The sequence below is a fragment of the Mustela erminea genome, chromosome 1 (genome assembly GCF_009829155.1).
Source record: "Mustela erminea isolate mMusErm1 chromosome 1, mMusErm1.Pri, whole genome shotgun sequence".
Lineage (NCBI taxonomy): Eukaryota > Metazoa > Chordata > Mammalia > Carnivora > Mustelidae > Mustela > Mustela erminea.
Window position 1 is genome coordinate 113,682,653 of NC_045614.1, and position 16,150 is coordinate 113,698,802.

Consider the following 16,150-nt stretch of genomic DNA (forward strand, 5'->3'; position numbering starts at 1 on the left):
AAAACGGCAACAACTTTACCTTCTACTCAAAGATGTTTTTTAACATTCGGTGAAAATACTAGTTTTCAAAATTTTTCTTTAAATCTCAGATGAATGATATCCCGCCAGCATAATAAATGTATTTCTTTATAACACCTTCACTGTATCTTGAAAAGTCACTATTGACTTCAAAAGACCTGCAGAGCTGGCACACTGGCAACCGCTTGCATGCAGGTGGATATAAAACCCAGATTTTCAGTATTCGATGGAATGTTGTTGACTGCTTTCCCTTAGAGTTGACATTTTGTCACACAGGTTAAGTCAACATATTACTATGTAAGTGCGGAATCACCATGAAGAAGACAGCTAACACACAGGTTTGGGGGTTCCAGTAATAAAGGAAGTTTGTTGTCAACAACTTTTCAAAATGGTGAGCTCAGTATAGTTTTAAATATAACATAGTACAACAGTCTTTCCTGGACATATTCAGTTCTTGCTTCCTATAGGAAACTTGGTACTTACTAAACCTTGCTTTAAAAAAAAAAAAAAAAGCAAAAACAAAAACAAAAGACAACAACAAACACTTTGTATTCATTTGTAAAAATGGAATTCATTCTGGGCTCAAATAATTATAAGCAAATGTTTCATTTACATAATTCCAGGTTCTATTAGATTCTAGGATTGGATCATTGCAAACCGGTTTTTCACTTACATTTGCAAGTCCTGAGAGAGGCAGGAGAAATCTTTGTCAGGCTAATCTGGCCCCACTAAATGCCAGCGGTAACCCCTATTCATTAAGACCAAAAACAAATAAAATTTTTTCAAAGTACACCTGGGAGCAGTATTGTCCTGCGGAGAACCACTAATTTTTATTAAGATAAAATCACATGTCTGTGGTTTACAATTTAAGTTACACATGATTTATATAAACATATAATCACATAAACATGATCAGGGCTGTTTTAAGAGCTTTAAGAGGCTCAGGCCCTTAGTTTGGAGGGCCCTAGTTTCCTTATATTAAGCCTTTTAAAATGCACACTCATCCAACGATTAATACCAATAGCCAGACCTGCTATGTGCCAGGCATCATTCCAAATATTTACCAACAACCCGCTGAAGTCGGTGTTATTTCCGTTTTACAGATGAGTAACAGAGAGGTTCAGTGACTTGCCCAAAACCACACAACATATTGTGGCCTATATAGCTCTTAAATGTATTCTTTTTTTTTTTTAATATTTTATTTATTTATTTGACAGAGAGAGATCACAGTAGGAGAGAGGAAGGGAAGAGATCACAGAGAGAGAGGAAGGGAAGCAGGCCCCCTGCTGAGCAGAGAGCCCGATGTGGGACTCGATCCCAGGACCCTGAGATCATGACCTGAGCCGAAGGCAGCGGCTTAACCCACTGAGCCACCCAGGCGCCCCTCTTAAATGTATTCTTAAATGTCATCCTGTTCCAGTGCCCCATTAAGTCCTCAGACTCCTGTTGGGGTGGAGCCACCTGCAGAGATTTTTCTGGTTGGGGGACCCCAGAGAAAGATATTCTGAGCACCAGATCTTACCTGCTCTTTTTTTCCTGGACACTAAAATCACCTATCCCTTCTCCTGACCATGCTCTCTTCTCAGAGACCCCAAACCCCACTACCCCAAAGTCCATGACTGTTCCAAGTGGCCCCCCATCCTGGCTGCCTGGACACTCAAAGATCCAAAGCTTGGAGTAGGGAGGGGCAGATGTTACTGAGTGGTTCCCCTCTCTTGAGAAGGACAGTCTCCATGGGCCCGTTACCTGGAGGTCTCAGAGAATGAGGCCGAAAGAGCCACATCTTTCTGGGCCTGTGGTAGAGAAAGCTCAAAGAAGGGAGTGCAAAAGCCAGCAGAGATAAACCGACAGGAGAGAACTTGCAGAGCCAGAGAGAGGGAGCAGGTGACGAGAGAAATTTGGTCCCCACCATTCCAGTCCCCAAAGTTTCCTGAGCTCTCCTACCCTTCCTATCTTCAGACTTCATGGGAGCTGCCCATATCCTTCCAGCAAATGCCTTTCGTGCAACCAAAGTTGCCGGCATCGCCTACCTGAGTCCCACAGCAGCCCTATGGTGCTGCCCCCCCAGGAGGAGCACAGAGGACCCGCTCCTTGGTCCAGGTGCCACCCCCACCTCCGCCTCCTTCTGGTAGGTTGTGCCCCTAAAGTCACTTTTCTGAGAGTCTATCACCTATTGACCTCTGAGTCACAAGCATTTACCCCCAGGGCCTTACCTAGAGTGCTAGGCTCTGCCTCATAGCCCCCACCCCCACCCCCACCCTGGGATGCCCCAAGTCTAGCCCACTGTAGACCCACTTCACTTTCCTCTAAGGAAGTTCTGGCCATTAAATGGTTAGACGTGCTCCCTGAGCCCCTTCTTCACATGCTAACTTCGCCAATTCCAGACTCTGAAGACTCAGGGGCGACACCAATGACTCAAGGCCTGCCTGGCCCACCCACTGGCTGGTCCCTCTCAGTAAGTTCTTTACCGGAGCTTGCTGGGCCCACACGATGGAGCATCACACAGCTGGTTAGTGATGGTTGCCTGATGATCTGGAAATAATTCACAGATCTACATCACAGAGAGAAGTTATGTAGATAACTGCTGTAGATATGCTTATAGCCACGTATGTCTTCACAGGAAACAGCCTAGTAAGTATCATGACTGATTGGTCGGTCTTTCTTTCCTTCTTTCTTTCTTTCTTTTTTAAAGAGGAGAGTTTCTAGAAGCAGAAGGAGAGGAAGAGAGAATCTTAAGCAGGCCCCACGGTCAGCACAGAGGCCCATGAGGCGCTCAGTCTCACGACCCTGAGATCCTGACCTGAGCCAGAATCGAGAGTCAGACACAACTGACTAGGCCACCCAAGTGTCCCTGATTTTTGTTTGCTTGTTTCTTTCTTTCTTTTCTTTTTTTTTTTTTTTTGTTTTAACATTGTTTTGCTTTCACTATTCACCACAACATGGGCAAATCTCCTAGACAATGGTAAAAGGAAGCAGACACCACCAGAGAGCAGATACTATATAACTCTATGCACATGAAGTTCAAAATCGCAGAACCAATCTATAAGGACAGGAGTCAGAATAGTGGAAATTTCTGTGTTGACCTGTTGGGGGCGGGGAGGGGATCCTCTGGGGTACCAGCCACGTTCTCTTGATCTGCGGCATGGCCACATGGGTCTACTATACAGATGTAAAAATCTGTCAAGCAGTACCCTTATAGTACACTCAGTTGCATGTAAATTATACCTCAATTAAAATACAAAAACATTTATCACGGGTTCCTCTCTTCCCCAAGAGTATTCCCTGGTTGGGTATCCTCCTCATCCTGCTGATATGTATTCCTGGATTCTCAGGTTCCTTTTCTTTCTTTCAGTGCCTGGCAATTTCCCTTTCCAGAAGTATGGTTTGGAGCTGAGAGCTACCAAATGGAATTAAGATACTCTGAATTGAGGGACCCCAGGTTCTATGTTCCATGCACCAGTCATCAAGTTATTCCCTCTCAGCTTCAAGTCGATTGCTCTGTGATAATGGAGCTGGACCCTAAAATATTCTCTGCCAGCTGCCAGGTGCTAAGCTCTCACAGTAGTAGGCACTGGAAGGAGGCTGGAGGTGGAAGGGGCCAGCCTTCCAGGTTCCAGCGTTCTCCCCTGGGCAGCCCCTCGCACACCTGCACGCATGGCCACGGCAGCAGCCAGCAGCCAGCACCTCTGCATGGCGAACTCCACGCCTCCCTAGCCCCACACCCCAGGGAACCATTTCCCAGTGAGTCCTGCTAGCCCAGCACCTCAGCGGACCTGACCTCCAGCGAATCCTGGCTGCGCCCATCCTTCTGAGGTCTGGGTCTCAGTCCTGCAGAGGAAGGTCCTCTTGCTGATCTGCTCTGCCCCAGCTCGGGGATTGAGGCTGCTCAAGAGAAAACTGGTGGTTTTCCCCACCAGTTAAGAGCCAGTCTTCCTTTATCCCAATCCCATTATAGCCAATCATTCCTCATAGTGAGCTTCCCCATTCAAGTCTCGGTGCAGTTACCATCTTCTGCTTGGACCCTGACTGAGTCATTTCCCTTGTGGGGCTTGGAGTTGGCAAACAGAAGTTGCAATTGTCTGAGTAGCAACGCATGGAGGTAAAGGGTTCTGCTGTCAAGTTGCTGTGTGATTTCGGTGTCTCAGTCTATTTGGCTGCTGCAACAAAATACCTTAGACCAGGTAGCTTGAGCAGCAAACAACTATTTCTCGCAGTCCCCGGGGCGGAGGGGCTGCAAGTTTGTGATTGGGGTACCAGCAGGGTCAGGTTCTTGGTGAACACCTTCTTCCTGGTTTGCAGACGGCCTCCCGCATTGTGTCCTCACATGGCAGAGAAAGAGATCGTCTCTCTGTGTCCCCTCCTACAAGGACACTAATCCCATTCATGAGGTCCATCCTCTTCACTCATCACCTCCCAAAGGCTCTATCTCCAAATACCTTCATCCTGGGAGTTAGAATTTCCACACGTGAATCTTAGAGGGGGACACATTTAGTCCATAACACCGAGAAGTCATTTTTTCCTCTCTGACCTCAGTTTCTCCTCGGGTAAAATGGGGAATGCGTCCACTAACCTCTCCTAACTTTGCAGAGATATTATGAGAAAAAAAGTGAAAGTGCTGGGATGTCCTCAGTGGAAAGGTGCTGCTCAAAGTTCTGGAGCTGTTTGCAGTCACCATAACCATAAAAACAGCTTTATTTTAAACACCCACCAGCCTGGTATCACTACCTACCGAAGTGGCTTTTAAAACCAACTGTCCCGTCAACCAAGGTCTCTGCATTCATGCCACCTGTCCCACTAGAGAGGGAGGAAATGGGTGGAGGAATGCAAGAGGCCTACAGGTTTGCGGAGGCAGCAGGACCTCTGGGAGATTCAAGGCAAGGACAGATTTTAAGACCCACTCTCCAGGGGTGCCTGGGTGGCTCAGGTGGTTAAGCATCTGCCTTCGGCTCAGGTCATGATCTCTGGGTCCTGGGATCGAGCCCCATGTTGGGCTCCCAGTTCAGTGGGGAGTCTATTGCTCCCTCTGCTTGTGCTCTCTCTCTCTCTCTCTCTCAAATGAATAAATAAAATCTTAAAAAAAAAAAAAAAAGACCCACACTCTATCAACATCCTCAGACTCAGCTGATCGTAGGGGTTCACTTGGCATCAGATTTGTGACCCTGTTCCCCAGTGCTGAAATATGGTGCTTGTTTGTAGGAGGTGTGCTCTGTACAACTGCAGGTGGCGTCATGCAGCTCATAGTCCCCGGTGTTGTGCAGTGTGCAGCCTGTGCAGCCAGATACAGTAGCCCTGTTCAGCTGAATGAACCTGAGGCCCAAGACATAAGTCCCTGGTGAGCCATCTTCTCCAAGGTGCTGAAGGGAAGGCCTTTCACACTAATTTATGACAACTTGTGAGAATTCAGGCCCAGACTCTAGGGGCCACTTAACAGTCATACTGACTTCTACTTGACTCTCCACGGCCACCTAAAGAGCAGCATACCTTCCCTGTTTCTTTTTCCTACATGTAATTCTTCCACTAGGCCCACCATCTTCATGCTCACAAAATTCCTTATCTGTTAGTGCAATATATCACACACCCTGACTGCAGAACAGGAACCCAACTTATGCCAAAGGAAGCATGAAATGGACATACGGTCAGAGGGTCTACTGATCAAGCAGCCCCAGAGGACATGGGAATGGCCTGTGAAACCTTGCTTCTGGCACCAGCTTAAAGACAACACCCTGTAGGGTTGAGGTGAAGCCTCCGAGGTGATGGAGAGGCCCTGGCCAATGGGTGTTAGCTAGTGTTGTTCCATTAGCTGTTCGACATGGGTCCGGGAACCGAGAGGTAGAAGGAAGATTGGCCCTTCCACTGCCTGTCCCAGACTTTGTGTTTCCTGCACCTACAGCCTTATGTCTGTTGTGTTAGAAGCCTGGCTCCTATGTGGGGAAGGGGGAGAAAACTCCTGATGGGTCTCCTGAACTTGAAGCCACACCTACTTCCTGGACCATCTAAAATCCTATGCCCGAGGACCAGTAAGCAGGGGTGGCACGGGTGACCATTGACTCTGACTGCCACGAAGAGATAGCGTTGCTATCTGATGGGAGCAGGAAGGACTGCGACTGAAACTCAGAGCTTCTATGTCCCGTGATGGTAAGCAGGCAAGGATTGCAAGGGCAGCCCAACAAGGGCAAGGTTGCTAAGGCTCAGATCCCTTGGGGTGAAGGACTAAGTCTCCCCCATCAGGCAGTCAACCCACACCTATCAAAGTGCTAGCTAATGAACAGGGGATTCTGTGATGGTGACGGGAGAAGGAGACAATAAATGAATGGTACATTGGTGGGGACCATAGCTTGTTCTACTGACATTCTTGTGGTACGCTCTTGGCAGAGTGCAGCTGACCTTCTTCTTCCTGGGGACACTGCACTGGACTGGACTTCATGGAGGGCGAAAGCAGATCTGAGTGATACAAGGAGCTCTCCTGTGCACCACTTCAAATCCTCTTGGTCATGCCTCTCACTCCAGCCACAGCTGTGCAACCAGTTTTGCACAGACTTCAACCAGTTCTTTGTGCAAACTGACAGTGCCTTGCCTTGGGCCCAGTGCCACATACAACAAGTTCTGTGCTCAATGCTATTGGCACTATATATGTGCAGCCCAAAATGCAGAAGAATTTAAGGCTTATGGGTCTATTCTTAGAGCCTAGGACTTAGATCAATGGAGGATGGAAGCCAAGGATAAATTCTTCCCCTTTCAACCCCCAAGCAGACAGCCCTGCGTTGCATTTATGAGGCTTATCAGAAAGTGTTCTAGTTTGAGCACCAGTCACGCATAGCAACCGGCAACTCACAAACACATCTTCCTTCCTGCTTTACTTCCTTACTCTTCCCTCTTGTTCCCTGAGATCTCTGAGATCGCACTCCAGGTAAACGGCCCACGTGAAAGCCTTTATCTCAATATTGGCTGTGCGGGGGAAACCAAGATAAGCGCATGGCCACACCCCATAACTGCAAAGGAGGTTGCACCAATGGCGCAGCCTCACTGGGCAGCCGTGTGTTCATCTCTGTCACCCTGGAAGGAGGGAGCAGGGTTTGGTGACCGGCTAGCAGACTCAGCAGGGAAGCATGGACACATCTGACAGGTACTCCCTCCAAAGAAATAAAAAATAGTAAGAGTACTGACACTTAAAGGAATAGGTAGTAAAACCTCCCTCATCCTAAGACAAGAGGACATTCCCTTGGCCAGCGCAGTGGAGAGAGAAGAGGGACATTCCAAGAGTCAGATGGCTGGAATGTGACCACACCTTGTGGACAGGAAGGAAAGGAGGAGCCATTAAAGAGGGAAAACAGGAGAAGCTTGGGTAAGGGGGAGGGAGGGTGAGCAAACCGGGGGAGGGGGAGTGGGGAGTGGGGGGCGGTGAGGGGGTGGGGGGGTGGGGGGGGGAAGGCTGCTACTCACAAAGCATTCGTGGCCACAGGTAAACTATGCATTTGGTCATAAACACCATCAATATGAGAGTCCTAACTTGTTTCACCATCTTTGCTTTCTTTTTTGTCTCCGAAGGAGCGGATTCTTCTTGCTTACGTTCCCCGCCCCCCACCCCCAGCCCCCACTCCGTAGCCTCCCCTTCTCCCCAGGGGTCTCAGACTCTCACTTTTCCGGAACCTGCTTCAAATATCCCTGCCCTCCTTCCTCTCTTCATTTTCAGACGTTCTTCCTCCTTGTCAGGATTTCCCTCATTCCCCTTCTTTTTCCCTTTCCCCCAAACTGCCAGACAACAGGCCGTTAGCCTTGTCTCCACCTTCCCAGCATTCATCCTTGGCTCCTTCCAGCCCAGCTCCAGTCCCTGTCCCTCAGTGGAGACTGTTCCAAGGTCAGCAATGACTCCCAGTCTGTCTTACTTCTACTGGGCTGTCCGCACTACGTGTCAGTCTTAACCATTCCTGTACTCTGAAAACTTCTCTCTTCCTGACCCTTCTCCTACTTTTCTGCCCTCTCCTTCTCATTAGCCCTCTGGTTCCTCCTGCCTTGTAAATATGTGTTCTCTCAAAGTCCAACCTTCTTGCTGTATATACTCTCTCAAGACAATCTTGTCTACTCACATTGCTTCAACTTTTCTTTTTTATTAAGATATTCCCCCAGGGGTGCCTTGGTGGCTCAGTTGGTTAAGCATCTGCCTTTGGCACAGGTCACAATCACAGGGTCCTGGGATCAAGCCCCACATCAGGCTCCTTGCTCCATGAGGAGCCTTCTTCTCCCTCTCCCTTTGCTCACCACTCCCCTGCTTGTGCTAACTCATTCTCTCTCTCTCTCTCTCTGTCAAATAAATAAATAAAATCTTTAAAAACGGAAAAAAGAAGCATTGAAAAAGATTCACCAGATATCCCTCTCTACTACCGTATTTCAGACCCACATTCTCAACAGCTGTTGAGGCACTTGCACCCAGAAAACCAACCAATATTTCAAACTCAAGGAGTTCTTGCAAAAGAATGACTTTTTTTTTAATGCTATATGAGATTTGTAAATTATACATATTTATTTTATATTTTTACTATAGTGATAAGAAAAGGAAGGTTCAACACACACATACAAGCGCACGCACATTGGCATCCTGAACAAGAGTTTTCAAGCAACACTCTGGATTCCCAGGACCTGGCTTTGTTCCCCACCCTTCTTCCACCACATATTTCTTGACCTTTCTATAGATTTGCACTCACCAATAACTCAAGCCACAAGGCCAGTCATGCATCCCACTTTCTGCCTTCATCTTCTATCTTTCTAGCTCACTCCCTCATTACCCAAACTGCTGCAGTGCCTTGCCCCACAAAGACCTCAGATCCACTGATCCTACCCCATTTTCCAGTCCCTTGACTCCCAGATGTCCCCCTTCCCTCCTTGCCAAATTTCAATTCCTCATCCAATTATTCATTGTTCCACTTATCATGATCTTAGTTCCTTTGCCCCTCTTTCACTTCACTTTCTTGGAAAAACTACAAACCAGGTTAAATCTAGCCCTCAACCTATGCCACATGTGCCCTCATACATCTCTGAATATGGCTGGAGAAAAAGACACAAAACTTCCTTCTGTTTTCACTCTAAACCCCAATCACATGTCTACGGTAACCAGGCAATCATTCTGTATATCCTAACTCTTTCTTTCACCCTCCTGTAGTCCTAAATGCTGATTTGCCACCTATTTTCCCCTCAGATCCTCAACACCTTGCCTTCACGCTCACCTGTGGTCTTGCTTCCTACTTCCCTGAGGGAATTAAATCTGTCAGGAGAGACACGCCATCCCATTACTCCATCTGTGCCAGCATATCCTGTATTACCACTTTTGATGATGAATAAACCATCTGTGGACCTATCAAAAGCCAACCTCTTCCCAAATCAAGGACCTCTCTCCAGTCATCTGCCTTCTCTCTCTCACATGATCAGATTTTCTCTCTCTGCTGAGTCCTTCCCCTAAGCATGTAACCATATATTATTTCTCCCATCTTCAAAGGAAAACTCTTTCTTGACCCTCCAACTACCATCTCACTGCTCTGCTCCCCTTCACAGAAAAGCCATTTGAAGCATCACTTGTGCTTATGGTCTCCAACCTTCTCCAGTCCTCTGTTGAATCCACGGCCATCAGGCACACTACCAGCACATGACTAAAATGTCTCTGAACAAGGTCACCAGAGACTTCCATGTTACAAAATCCAATGATCAGTCCTCAGTCCTCATTTTACTTGACGTATCAATAGCATCTGGCACAGGTGATCACCCTTCCTCCCAAAAATACTCTCTACTGAGACACCACACTCAGGGGTTTCCCCTTCCTCATTACTGTCCCTTCTCAGCCTCCTTTCTAGTTCTTCAACTTCCTCTTCATGTTGTGGCATTCCAGGGGACTTCTCTATTTCTTTGTCTATACTAACTCCTTTAGCAGTTTCATCCAGTGTCAAGATCGTGTTATGATTTTAAATATGCTAAAATTTCCCAAAATCACTTCTAGTCTTAAACTCTTCCTTGAATTCCAAATATGTATATTCAACTGTCCAAAAGAGGATTCCTGATTTTACCCCTCCCCCAAATCTGTGCAACCTGCAGTCTTCATGTTACAGTAATTCTATTTTTCCATTGCTTATGCCCAAAACCTTGGCCCTTGAAGCTTCTTTTTCTTTTACATCCAAATCCAATCCATGCTTTTGCTCTACAGTCAGAATATGTTTAGAATCTTATCACCAAAACTAGTACCACCCTGATACAAACCACTATCATTTCTCACCTAGATTAATACATCAACCTCCTAACTGGTCTTTCTGCTTTCAGGAAGCAGTCCCTTGTCCCTCCACCCCCATCAACCAAAACACAAGTCAAATAAAATTACTCCTCTGCTCCAAATCTTCCAGTGGTTCCTCAAATCACTCAGAGTGAAAACCAAAGTCAGGTGTTGAGGAGAATAGCAACCGTGGCTCCCATGGTGAAACCTCATACGTGGGGTCTTTTAGCCAGGTGTCTGTGACTTTGTATCGTTGGAGCATTTGTTTTATCCCAAAGGTTATCGCACTCTTCAAGTTTGCTGTCACTGAACCAAGAAAGAAGGCAGACATACATTTCTACAGAAATTATAATTCATTGAAAGGTTTTGAGGAGATGAGAAAGGCTGATATCCTTCAGAGCATGAAGGGATTAGAAATAGAAAGACTTTCTTTGGATTGAGTTCTATGGACATTTGTCACTGACCTATGTTCCTGAATTGCATCACATGAATATGGAGGCTAAGGAATAGTGGATCTTGACAAACACACAATAAACAACCATAATAACAACAACAAAAACCAAAGTGCTGTTGGTGGCTTACCAGGCTTTCCATCCTCCGGCCTATCTCCTGCTACTCCCCACTCCTGCTCACTTTGTTTCAGCCACTTGACCTCTTTCCTGTTTCTCAAACACTCCAGACTTGCTCATGACCTCATGGCTTTTGCATAGCAGTATCTTCTCCAGATGACCTCATGGATCACCCTCTCGGGCCCTTCTAGCCTTGGGTCTAAAGCCACCATCCCAGTGAGGCCTCTCCTGCTCACTGACTGGGATGACCACCCTCGTTAAAGTGGCAAACCCTCTCCTAACGATCCCAGTCTTCATACTTAACAGCTTCTAAAGTACTATGTGATTTATTTATTATGTTCATAGTCTGTCACTCTCACTAGACTATAATCTCCCTGAGAGTATGTTTTCTTTGTTGATGCATTATTCATCCCTAAAACAAGGGCCTGAAACACAGTAGACCTAAGTTAATATTTACCCAATGGAGGAATAAAGTGGATGGGTCTCAAAGATTTATCTGTCTCAGATGTCTCAGTCATTTGGGTGTTACCATTGGGTGTTACCTCAGAAAACAGAACCACCCAGAAACCCACCAGCGAGGACGTATTTTTTGGTAACAACCAGTGCCAATGCAGGACCACTAATAAAATATCACCTATGTTGATTTTATCCTCCTAACCTTGTGAAGCATGTATTATGCTTATCATCATATTTTATAGATGGGAAACTAAGGTGCAGAAATGTCAAGTAACTTCTGAAAGGTGACATAGCTAATAAATGGCAGAATTGGGATTCAAACCTGGGGTTTTTTTTTTTTATTGCATATCATTTCCTTACACTGACCAAATTTTAGCAATGGAGGAAATGATTTTCCATTATTTGGATGAAGGGGAAGGAAGGCTGAAGTCAACAAAAATGGAGAAGGCCCAGGAATATGGTATATGCCCAGGAACCCACATGGACCCTTGGGAGATGAGAACCAGGTACTCTATGGTAAGACAAGTAGGCAAGAATTTTGGCTTCGTATAAAGAAGATGCGTCCTTGCAGTCAGCTAAAGAGCATGCTTCAGATGTGCCCCCCAAAAGCCAAACAGAGATAGGCCAGGGGCAAGGTAGGCCAGAGCCAAGGAGACCACTAGCATGACTGAACACAAGTCCATCTGCCCCGCGTACAGCAAGCCGGTCCCTGAAACATCAAGTTTGCTGCCAGGAAAGGGTTTATTCGAGAGGCAGCCAAATGAAGAGACAGGAAGATGAGCCTCAAATCCACCTCCCCAAAGGGGGAGAGAACAAGTTTTTTATAATCATAGGGGTTGAGATTACATACATATTGATGAAAAAGGCAGGGAAACTTATGACTATTCATCAGGAAAAACGGAGCACGCGTACTGAGCAGACATATATGTAACATACACTCTGTATTCACTTTGGGGCAGAGACTTAACACCAGAACAAGGCAAGATTCAGCCCCTGATGACAGGAGGTCATTTTAGGTCAAGGGAAAGGGACTATGAGCATGCTCTGAGAGCCAGGATAAACTGAATGGGGTTCTGGGCTTACCTTGGGTGGGAAATGTAGGGCCTTGCTTGTTCCTGGGCTGGAAACACATCAGTTAACCTTGAGTCCAGGCATCTGCAGAAACAGCCAGTGTGTTTGTTAGTGAGGGTCTAAAAAGACACAATAGTGGATTAGGGGGAAACAGTTCTTTGAAGACCAAGCTTTAAACATTCTGCTAGTTTCAACCTCATTAGCCCTATGGAGCACAGTTTCACTAGCTCAGTGGGGAAAGGGATGTTCAAGTCTTATGATGTACCAAGAACCTCATGTTTATTATTACATTGAAGTCCCACAGCCAGTGAGGCACAGTAGGAACATGTTACCCCATCTGGGTTCAGAGAGAGAGAAGATGACCTGCCAAGGTCACACAGTGGGCTCCGCCAGTCATGTACCATCTGTGAGATTAGTGCACATTGGCCTAGCACCCAAAGGAAGGATTTGTGGGACCATGTCAAGTATGTTTTCCTCAGTCAAAAGTCCAGATTCCAGGGTGACTCCAGACCAGCGTGCATCATCTGTGCCGAGCAGGGTCACCGGAGAGCTTTGACCTTGGTTTTTGAGAAAGGCCCACGACACAGATTCTTTCAGCTCAAAAGAGGGATCCAGGAGGTCTCACTTCCCTGGCCTAACATCCAAGCCAAACCCTGTGAAGAAAGGGATCGATCGGCTCAGCCAAGACTATAACTGCGGGTAGAGGGAGCTCTGTTCTGGGATCCCAGCCATGCCTCTGCCTTGGTGTTTTCTCAGTTTGCTTGGGCCTCCTTTTCTCAATAATTCTGCAAGCTCATGAGCAAAGCATGCTGGGACTTAAGCAGGTAGTCCCCAAGGAAAGGGAAGAAGCTAGAACCACCCACATGGGGCGGGGGTGGAGGGGGCGGGTACGTGCTTCTGAGGAAGATAAGGGTGCATGTACCATCTGTGAGGTTTGGTTTGCTATCGGAGCAAGTCCAGTCTCGAGGGCAGCTCCAACGGAAGGGACTGGTTAAGTGAAGTAGTTTTCAGGATGGGGTAGAAGTAACTTTAAACACCAGATAGCACACAATTATCTAATGACAGGGGAAATATACTTGATATAACACATAAGTACATTTTTTGTTAAGTTAAAGCCATTTTTCAGCCATGCCTAGACTGTGAAACGTCTAATCCAAGGGCAAGGGCAAGGGCTTTGGCACCAGCCACCACCATGGGTTCTGCTGTGAGCCATGGGCTCTTTCTGTTCTCAGGCACAACCACATGGAGTGCCTTCTGTCCTGGGAGCAGTGGTCAGGACCACATCTGGCTTCTGGAGGCTCACAGAACCACAGAACTACCATCTTCTTCACCTTTCTAATGGGCCCACTTTTCTTTTAAACTCTCAAAACTCTAATGGAAGGTGGCAGATTAAATATCTCTGTTTATTTCCATTCCCTCCCACATCCTCAATAAAACTAAAAGTGAAGGTTTAAAAAGCTAATAAACCCAGAGCCAGCCACAAGAGAATGAGACAGCCCGTCAACAGATGGGAGATTTTGACAAAATTCTGGAAGATGGGAAGCAGAAGGAGTTGACAATTCAAGCAGCTGGGTGAAGGAAGCTACAGTCTAGAATGCTGGCACAGCGGAAAAATACCGAAAAGAGCTAGTTAGCCTTGTAGAATGTCAGAGAAGCACGGCTGCCTCAGAAATCAGGTACGGGGCACCGGGGAGGACATGGATGATATGGGGCTAAGTGAACGTCTGTGTAGAATATAAACGATCCCCCACTCCATTCTCCCCTTCCTCCAGTTCCCTTGTGATCAAAAACAGACATCCGCCCTTCAGGGAAGAGAAGAGAAGAGAAGAGAAGAGAAGTTCCTTCCCGAGAGGTGAGTAGGTTCTCAGGAAATGACCGCACATTGTACATTAGAGGACCCCACCCCCAGCAGCCTGGCCAGCTCCCACCCAATCACAATACACACAGGGCCCTCAGAAGCTTTACTGGACCACCCTCTGAAGCACGAGCAGTCAATCAAGCATCACTAGAAATCTGAGGAACTCTTCCAAAATGAATAAAACCAGTATTTTTTTTTTAAGTGACTGTGAGTTCCCATGGGATAATGACAGTTTCCTACATCCAAATCTCTTCACACCCTCCAAAATCCCTACAAATTAACAGGAGAGCAACACAAATCACATAGAAGTCATACCTATGCCATAACTACAAGGCAGAGATATCACAGACTTTAATTTACATGGAAGAGAAAACAAAACCCCTGAGGGCCACAAAGCTGGCTCCAGAGCCCACTCCAGAGTGGCAAGCCAGGAGAAGGTTGTATGGCAGGAGGAATTGGGCAGGGGGGCCCTGGACGTGGACAGACATGAAGAAAAGCCACTGCTTCCAAAAGGAGAGGGTCTCATCTTGAGTGGAGAAATACTGAGGACAGGTCTGCATGGTGGCTGCTCAGAGCACAGGCTACTGAGGAATCTTACAGAGGCTCAGAGATGCACAGGACTGGAAGTAGGAGTCTTGGAAAAGCCCTACTTCCACGGAGAGGAAGGCAGCTTGGGAGGGGGCTTTGGGGCACCTGGGTGGCTCTGTTGGTGAAGCATCCAGCTCTTGGTTTTTGTGTGTTTTTTTTATTTTTTAAATTTTTTTATAAACATATAATGAATTATTAGCCCCAGGGGTACAGGTCTGTGAATCGCCAGGTTTACACACTTCACAGCACTCACCATAGCACAGACCCTCCCCAATATCCATAACCCAACCACCCTCTCCCTACCCCCCTCCCCCAGCAACCCTCAGTTTGTTTTGTGAGATTAAGACTCTCTTATGGTTTGTCTCCCTCCCGATCCCATCTTGTTTCATTTATTCTTTTCCTACCCCCCCAAACCCCCCACGGCGCACCTCCACTTCCTCATGTCAGGGAGATCATATGATAATTGTCTTTCTCCGATTGACTTATTTCGCTAAGCATAATACCCTCTAGTTCCATCCATGTCGTTGCAAATGGCAAGATTTCATTTCTTTTGATGGCTGCATAGTATTCCATTGTGTATATATACCACATCTTCTTTATCCACTCATCTGTTGATGGACATCTAGGTTCTTTCCATAGTTTGGCTATTGTGAACATTGCTGCTATAAACATTCGGGTGTACATGCCCCTTCGGATCACTACGTTTGTATCTTTAGGGTAAATACCCAGTAGTGCAATTGCTGGGTCGTAGGGTCCAGCTCTTGGTTTTGGTTCAGGTGGTAATCTCAGGGTCCTGAGATCCAGCCTGTATCCATTGGGTTCGCACTTGTCAGGGAGTCTGTTTCTTGTTTCTTTCTCCCTCTGCCCCTTCCCCTCACCCCACCAACCCCCCCTCATGCATTCTCTCTCTCTCATAAATAAATAAATCTCATTTTAAAAAAAATGAAGGGGAAACATTACTTGGACAGTGGGAGGTGAAGAAAGGAAAGGAGGAACATGGTGGAAAGTAAGAGTCCTGCAGAATCGGAATCAGGAGACACACCAGCCCCTCCCTCACAAATCACCATCTGTTAAGGAAATCGCATTTCACTTATCAATACAACAGGGGACTCTGGAACTAAGAATCTCAGGAAGCCACCCTTTACCTGTTTTTGACAGGCCAAACAAACTGACACACTTTAAAATAGACAAATGAGGGGTTCTTGGGTGGCTCAGTGGGTTAAGCCTCTGCCTTCAACTGAGATCATGATCTCAGGGTCCTGGGATCGAGCCCTGCATCTGGCTCTCTGCTCAGCAGGGAGCCTGCTTCCCCCTCTCTCTCTGTCGGCCTCTCTTCTTGTG

General features: G+C 46.7%; 1 long non-coding RNA gene across 1 annotated transcript in view; it reads right to left on the minus strand.

Moving 5' to 3' along the window:
• Positions 1-16,150, minus strand: part of LOC116588031 — a 40,077-nt gene that overhangs the window by 10,268 nt on the left and 13,659 nt on the right. The window contains exon 2 of the long non-coding RNA XR_004284752.1: positions 12,376-12,447. This is a non-coding gene — a long non-coding RNA (uncharacterized LOC116588031). The remainder of the gene's footprint in view (positions 1-12,375; positions 12,448-16,150) is intronic.